Below are 6,711 nucleotides of genomic sequence, written 5' to 3' on the forward strand. Positions count from 1 at the left end.
GGGGAAGCAGAGGAAGAGGAAGACCTCCACTCCGTTGGAAGGACCAAGTGGAGAAGGACCTGGCTTTACTTGGAATATCTAATTGGCGYCACGTAGCGAAAAAAAGAAACGACTGGCGCGCTGTTGTTAACTCGGCTATAATCGCGTAAGCGGTGTCTACGCCAATCAAGAAGAAGAAGAAATTATTCAATTTTTTATACATGTATATACGTACACACCGTTTTTAGTACATCCTGTAACAAAAACAAGAACCAGACAGAATTCTTACACTTTTAAATCGTCAGATTAACGATATCYCTCTATATAATTGTCAGATTGTCTTTTGGGAATACTCGGACATCAAATTCGTTCCCCTGTACTTCAACCAAAATTCACCATCCCCGTGATTGGTACCAGTTTATCAGAACAATTAGCGTAACAAAAAAATTTGTTGTTAATGAAATGGCACAGTCGAACATATATGACTTTGCACATGCATCAAAGAATTTATTTACATGGAGAAAGTAGATGACAGTGATGAAAAGTATAGTTGGATCGACATTAAACGGCTAAGATATACCAAAGAAACTGGAAATGTTTATTTTAAAAAATTATTAAATGAAGAAGAACCTTTTAAATTGATAAACATATTTAAACGAGGAATAAACTGCGTGAGAATGACAGATTTAAAAATATTCTACGACGCACCAATAAAAATTTGCACAAAAAAGAAACAAGATCTTTTAGATATGTTACCTCTTGTGGATGAAGTGTATAAGCCATTTTATATAAACTTAGCAACAGAAGAGCAATTAGATTCTCATCCAGATCTTACAGAAGCTGATGAAACTAATGAATAATTAATGCTTTAATTTGCTTTGAAACCAGATTTTTTGTACTATGAGTTGAACTTATCAATATGATTTAAGAAACAATACATGAAGCTGTATATTTTTGTTATGAATAAATATTTTGTTTTAAAAATAAACAAATACTAAAATCTTATCTCCAATGAGTTATTTGTTCCAGTTTTAGCAAAAGCTCTTATGTCAACTTAAGTATTATCCAACTGAAGTATTCATTTTGACAAAATATCTTAAGTCAAATTAAGATTTGATTTTTCTTAACTTTTCGATTTTTAAAATATCTTATATACAAAACAACGAATAAAACATACTTCTTACTAAAATTTTTGTCAAAATCGGCATATAATGTCTTAAGAAATAGTTTTACTTTTTCCTTAATTTTACTTTCCCGTGATTAAAAATAACTCGTTAAATTTCAACACAATAGATTTTAGAGGTAATCGCCAATATCTCAAAACTCAATTTTAAGACTTAAGATGTTATGGTAAAATGACACAGATGCAAAAGTCGCATATGGATGCATACGTCTGCAATACGAATGTATATTTCTGAGCATAATTTTCATTGAATGCTCTGCTCTGTTCACGCGCCACTGTTAAAGTTTCTCCTTCCTAGGGTGCGCGCAGAGTAGCCGCTTGTTGCCGAGCCGAACCGACTGACGCTTATTGCGAGAACCAATGCGAGAAAACTGGTACTATACAAATTAGTACAAATAAGCGCGAACAGGTCATAGTGGGCGCCGAGCTGGTCAGAGCGCAAAGCTGATTGAATGCGAGAAAACAGTTCCAAAGCGTATTTCAGGGCCGAAAACATTGTTTATTCTGCGAAAAGCTAGTTTTGGACATAAAATTCTTTGGAAAAACTGAAATCAAAAATTATATGCTGTCATTCATCATTTAATGGCATTCTTGTTGAACTTTTCTTGAGTACAGTCGTGTGTTTTGGTTTATTTAAAATGAATGTAGAACAATTAATAAGTGAAGTTTTTTCTCGGCCGGCTTTGTGGGATCAGAAAAATAAATGTTATCATAACCGTGTTTTAGTGGAAAAGCTATGGATGTCAGTTGCTTCAGAAATGAAAATACCAAGTAAGTTACATTGAAATTTATTATATTTTATTCATGCATACGAAATTACAAAATGTATCTCTTATTAATTTTTGACACTTGTTTTATTGAATTATTTTATGATTTTTTTCAAATGTTCTTTTTGCACTTCTTGTTTTAAATTTTCATCTAATCCCTCTAAATCAATAATTATGTTGTGTAGAAGGCATACACATTTTACAATGAGTTCAGCGAACAAAGGATCCGTTTCAATGGGTTTCCATAATATTCTGAACCTTTCACTTAATAACCCAAAGGCGCATTCAATACACTTTCTAGCTCTTGAAAGCCGGGCATTAAAATATTCATGGTCTTCCGTTATCTCCTTTCGGCTATACGGCCTTAACAAACATTCTGAAAGGGGATAAGCCTCATCCCCAAGAAATACATATGGCACAATTTCTTCACTGTTTGGCAGACATGTATTACTTGGTACAGGTAGTTCTCCACTTCTTAAAAGATTAAAGATTTTGGAAGAGCTAAAAGTGCCACCATCACTTTGCTTTCCGTATCCACCAACTTCAACCGCAATAAATTTGCAGTTAGCATCGGCAATACCTTGCAACACAATAGAAAAAAAGTGTTTATAATTATAATACATGGAGCCAGTATTTTCTTGACACTTGATTCGTATGTGCTTCCCGTCGATAGCACCAATACAATTTGGGAAGTTCCATAGCTTCCAGTATTACTCTGCAATTTCTTGAAAACATTGTTCGTTTGGCTGCGGCATATGTATAGTAAACATATTATCCCATAGAACTTGGGTTGTCTCCTCAACAATAGCTCCTACTGTTGATTTGCCTAGCCGAAACGAAAAAGCTAGTGAGAAAATGATGCTCCAGTTGCCAGAAATCTAAAAGTTAAAACAAAAATTGTTATTTAAATTTATAAAATATTATTTGTAGAAATTTTTGTATTTTATTGTTTAAATTCATGTATGCATATAATTTTTATCATATTTTAATTATATGGTTTTACTTGATCTTGCAGAGGAAGACTTAAAAAAAAATTTAAATATTTACGCGATTAATTTCGATGTGAAGTACGCAAAATTCCAACTCCAAAATCGGGGGATTCCGCATCACAAATTACTTCGAGTTGGCCTTATTTCAATTCTCTATTGTTTTTAAAGGACCAAATGAAATACAGAAATTTAAGTGGTAATTTAAAAGCATCAAGTGTAAAAGCTACCCAAGAAGAGGTTGAATATGAAGAAGAAATTGAAGATATTCTCAACACTTCACAAGTCGAAGAAACAAGAGTTCTGTGCGACAATGACGAGTTCAGCTGTGAAGTTCCATCGAAAAAAAAAAATACCTCTAACAGCACTGCCCAATTGTTGGAAATTGAAAAAAGAAAATTGACACTGCTGGAAAATAAAAAAATGGAAAAAAAGACTGTATTGGATGAAGATGAAGAATTTTTTGTAACTCTTTTGCCGCATATTCGGAAGTTGGACCCAAAGAATAAATTTCTGTGTCGAATGGAAATGCAAAATGTACTTTATAAATACGTGTATGCAAAAGTTAAAAATATGCCCACACTGTCCAATGAAACTTCAAGATACGCGCCTTTGTCTTCACCAATCAGCGTTTCTTCTGAAAGGTACCAGATAAATTCTTTAGACCTTAGCACAACTCCTTGTTTTCAACCGATCTCATTTACCACAGTTGAAGGTACAAATATACCATCAACTTCATCATCATTGGTTCCAGACCAAAATACAATGGAAACTGTAATTTATTCATCTTTAAATTCCTCTTAATTAATTTATATTATTTATTTTTAATTTTTTTGTTTAATTTTTCTTTTTATTTATAAAAAAATTTATTCATGAATTTAATACGATATAAAGTGAATTTAATACAATAAATACAAATATATAAAACATAAAAAATTTCTTACCTGAGAGTTACTATCAAGCGTTCACTTGGACATATTGGTACTTTAATAAAATTACTCCACTTCTTTTTTAATTTATTACCAATTTTTTCGAGAATATAGTCGAAAGTTTCAATACTCATTCGAGTATATTCTTTAAACTTGGCAGGGTATTTTCTTAAGTTACTATATAATATATAATATATATCTCCAAATTCMCTTCGTTTATCATTTATTGGATGTTTTCCAAATGATTTTTTATTGATAAAATACTTTAAAATAGTAGCCGAAGCTAAATACTCATCATCTGACGAATCCATATCTTTTCACTTCAATTTCACAAACACGAATGAACAACAAACCCAAATGCATACAAACATACATAAAACACAAATAATAGATAAAATATCAGCGCTGATTCTCGCATCCACTATGCACACTCAAACTTGTTTCTCGCATGAACAAGTTCTCGCAATAAGCGTCAGTCGGCTCGGCTCGGAAACAAGCGGCCACTCTGCGCGCACCCTTAGCTAGCTGTGGTGAAACGCACTCATTGCATTTTGTTAGCTTTTGACAGTTTACACGCCTGTCCGTTATTGGACCTTCTCTATAAATATACATTCTCTGTTAGTACCACTGAAAAAAGGTACAAACAAACAAGCAAACATACAAATGAAGCAAATAAAAGTGTATTAAAAAGTTCTGTTAATTGCATACTAATTCCAAGTTACGGCAGAAATTTAGAGAAATCGGTAATTTGAAGAGAACTTGTTTAATTAAAATTCTACAAATATAGAGTTTTTAGTGTTCTTTTTAAGTACATTACCGTGTTAACGCTGGTATTTTTTCCAAATGTGTTTCATTTTTTAAATATTTTGAAATCATGTTCCAATTTTGTTGATCGTAATTTACAATAAATGGTGCTATCTCTTCCGGATTCATTATGACGAAGGAATTACGATTTGACAGATTCGTTAGTTTTGTTTCCGTTGTTTTTTCCAACCAGAGATATGGTGTTGTGTTTGAGAAATCTAATATGTTTTGTTCAACTAGAACTATAGGGATCCACCWCATTATTTTATCGTGATCTTGGACATCATGGGGGCGTTCCCGTAGAAACATTTTTTGATAAATTTTGGCTGTGTTTGATGTATAATTGCGTTGTAATGAAACTACTGGCAGGCGATCTGTAGAAATCCAGGAATCAGCTATTTCAGAAATGCTGTATAATGGATTTATTTTGCCTTCTTCGATAGCCTGATTATTAATAGCTTCCCAAATGATTTTTGCAGAAAAAACATTATTTGTTTGATAGCTAACCATTTTACGAATTCCAAATTTTAGTGTGTTTTTACTTAATGTATAATTAAGCATCCGAAGTACAAGCTCTGCTTTGAAAGACGCAGATTCTTGTTTCATTACTGTAATACGTGAGTGTGGATAACGCTTACTTAGCTCATTATATAAAGAATATAGCATTGTCACGGGATATCCACCTTCAAAATCATACCCAGGGAAAATCTATAAAGATAGTAAGTTTACTTTAAATCAGTTTGAATTTTTTTTGGGAAATCAGTTTGAATATAGTATGTTTTCAATATTGCAGGTAAATCTATGAAAGCTTGGTGCACAGAACACTTTTACGGCAAGGTTTACTTTCGAAATAAGTTGTTTTTTTGCTAGCGTTCTTAAGTCATAGATAACTTGATACTTGTGATCAATTTATCTATGCTTAAGTCATTCTAGTGACATTTACCTGAGCTCTGGATAAAACAGTGTAAAAAAAAATGTCTCTTGCTCCAACATTTTTGGCTCCTAACGTGGAGCCCGTGTACAACAACTTAAAACAAGAAAGAAAAGAAAAAATTTGATTGTGCTTATCGAAAAATGGTAATATCAATTGCAGTAACAAATATACATATAATAATAAGTGTGTTGCTGTTATGTTCTCAGTTATTGGTAGGTCACATGGACCAGCGATTCCCGTTGACTCTGCAAATCATAGATAAATTGATCAGAATTTCAGAATCTCTTTTCTTGCTCTCTCGCTCTCTCGCAAAACACCATTAGGGTGGGGATTTAGGGATATTTCAATTTTGGGACATTTACTGTTCTGGATGAGCGTCTTTCACCACAGAAAATTATTAGCGTGTTTCACCACTTCACATCAGGGGCATGAAAATAGCAGAATTGAGCATTTTCTGTGTTAAATGAGAAAACTTATGATATTTCCGATGTTAAGCAATGTACGCTTACAGATTCGCATATTTACAATGCGCAACCGACATATGTTATATTTTATATCAAAGCAAACAATCATGTACATACGTATTGTACGTACAAATTGAACCATTTCATGATAAATTCCTTAAAACCTTTTAAAATGTATAATAAAGTCATGCCTATGTTTTTCCTAAATATTTAATTAATGTACATAGGTTTGATAAGATATATGTATAGGTATGTAAATATTGACATACATACATACCTACATATTTACTTGTAGGCCTCTAAAAGTTTTGATAACTTGTTAAAAGACCAAGCGGTCGCACATCTTCACGTATGTAATTATGTGTGCATGTAAACAAAACGAACCATACGCATAATGTTTGTACATTTGTCCACACACAACTTTGTATGTAAATATGTACATATGCATATCGTTTCGTGCGAAATTTCGGTTGACATGGACAACCAATCTCGAAGCTCACGTATTGTCAAAGGGTTAATGTGTGGAACACAATGCTAGCGACAGACTGCAGCAGCACGACAGTGAACTGAAAATGGCGTTGTGAATCCTACTACAAGAACGTTTGTGAGAGGGCAGCAACATAACAATGGCCGGCATGTACACAAAACAACGCAGTTGTCCATTT

Source organism: Bactrocera latifrons, unplaced genomic scaffold (assembly GCF_001853355.1).
Source record: "Bactrocera latifrons isolate USDA-ARS-PBARC rearing strain unplaced genomic scaffold, ASM185335v1 scaffold_1031, whole genome shotgun sequence".
Classification (NCBI taxonomy): domain Eukaryota; kingdom Metazoa; phylum Arthropoda; class Insecta; order Diptera; family Tephritidae; genus Bactrocera; species Bactrocera latifrons.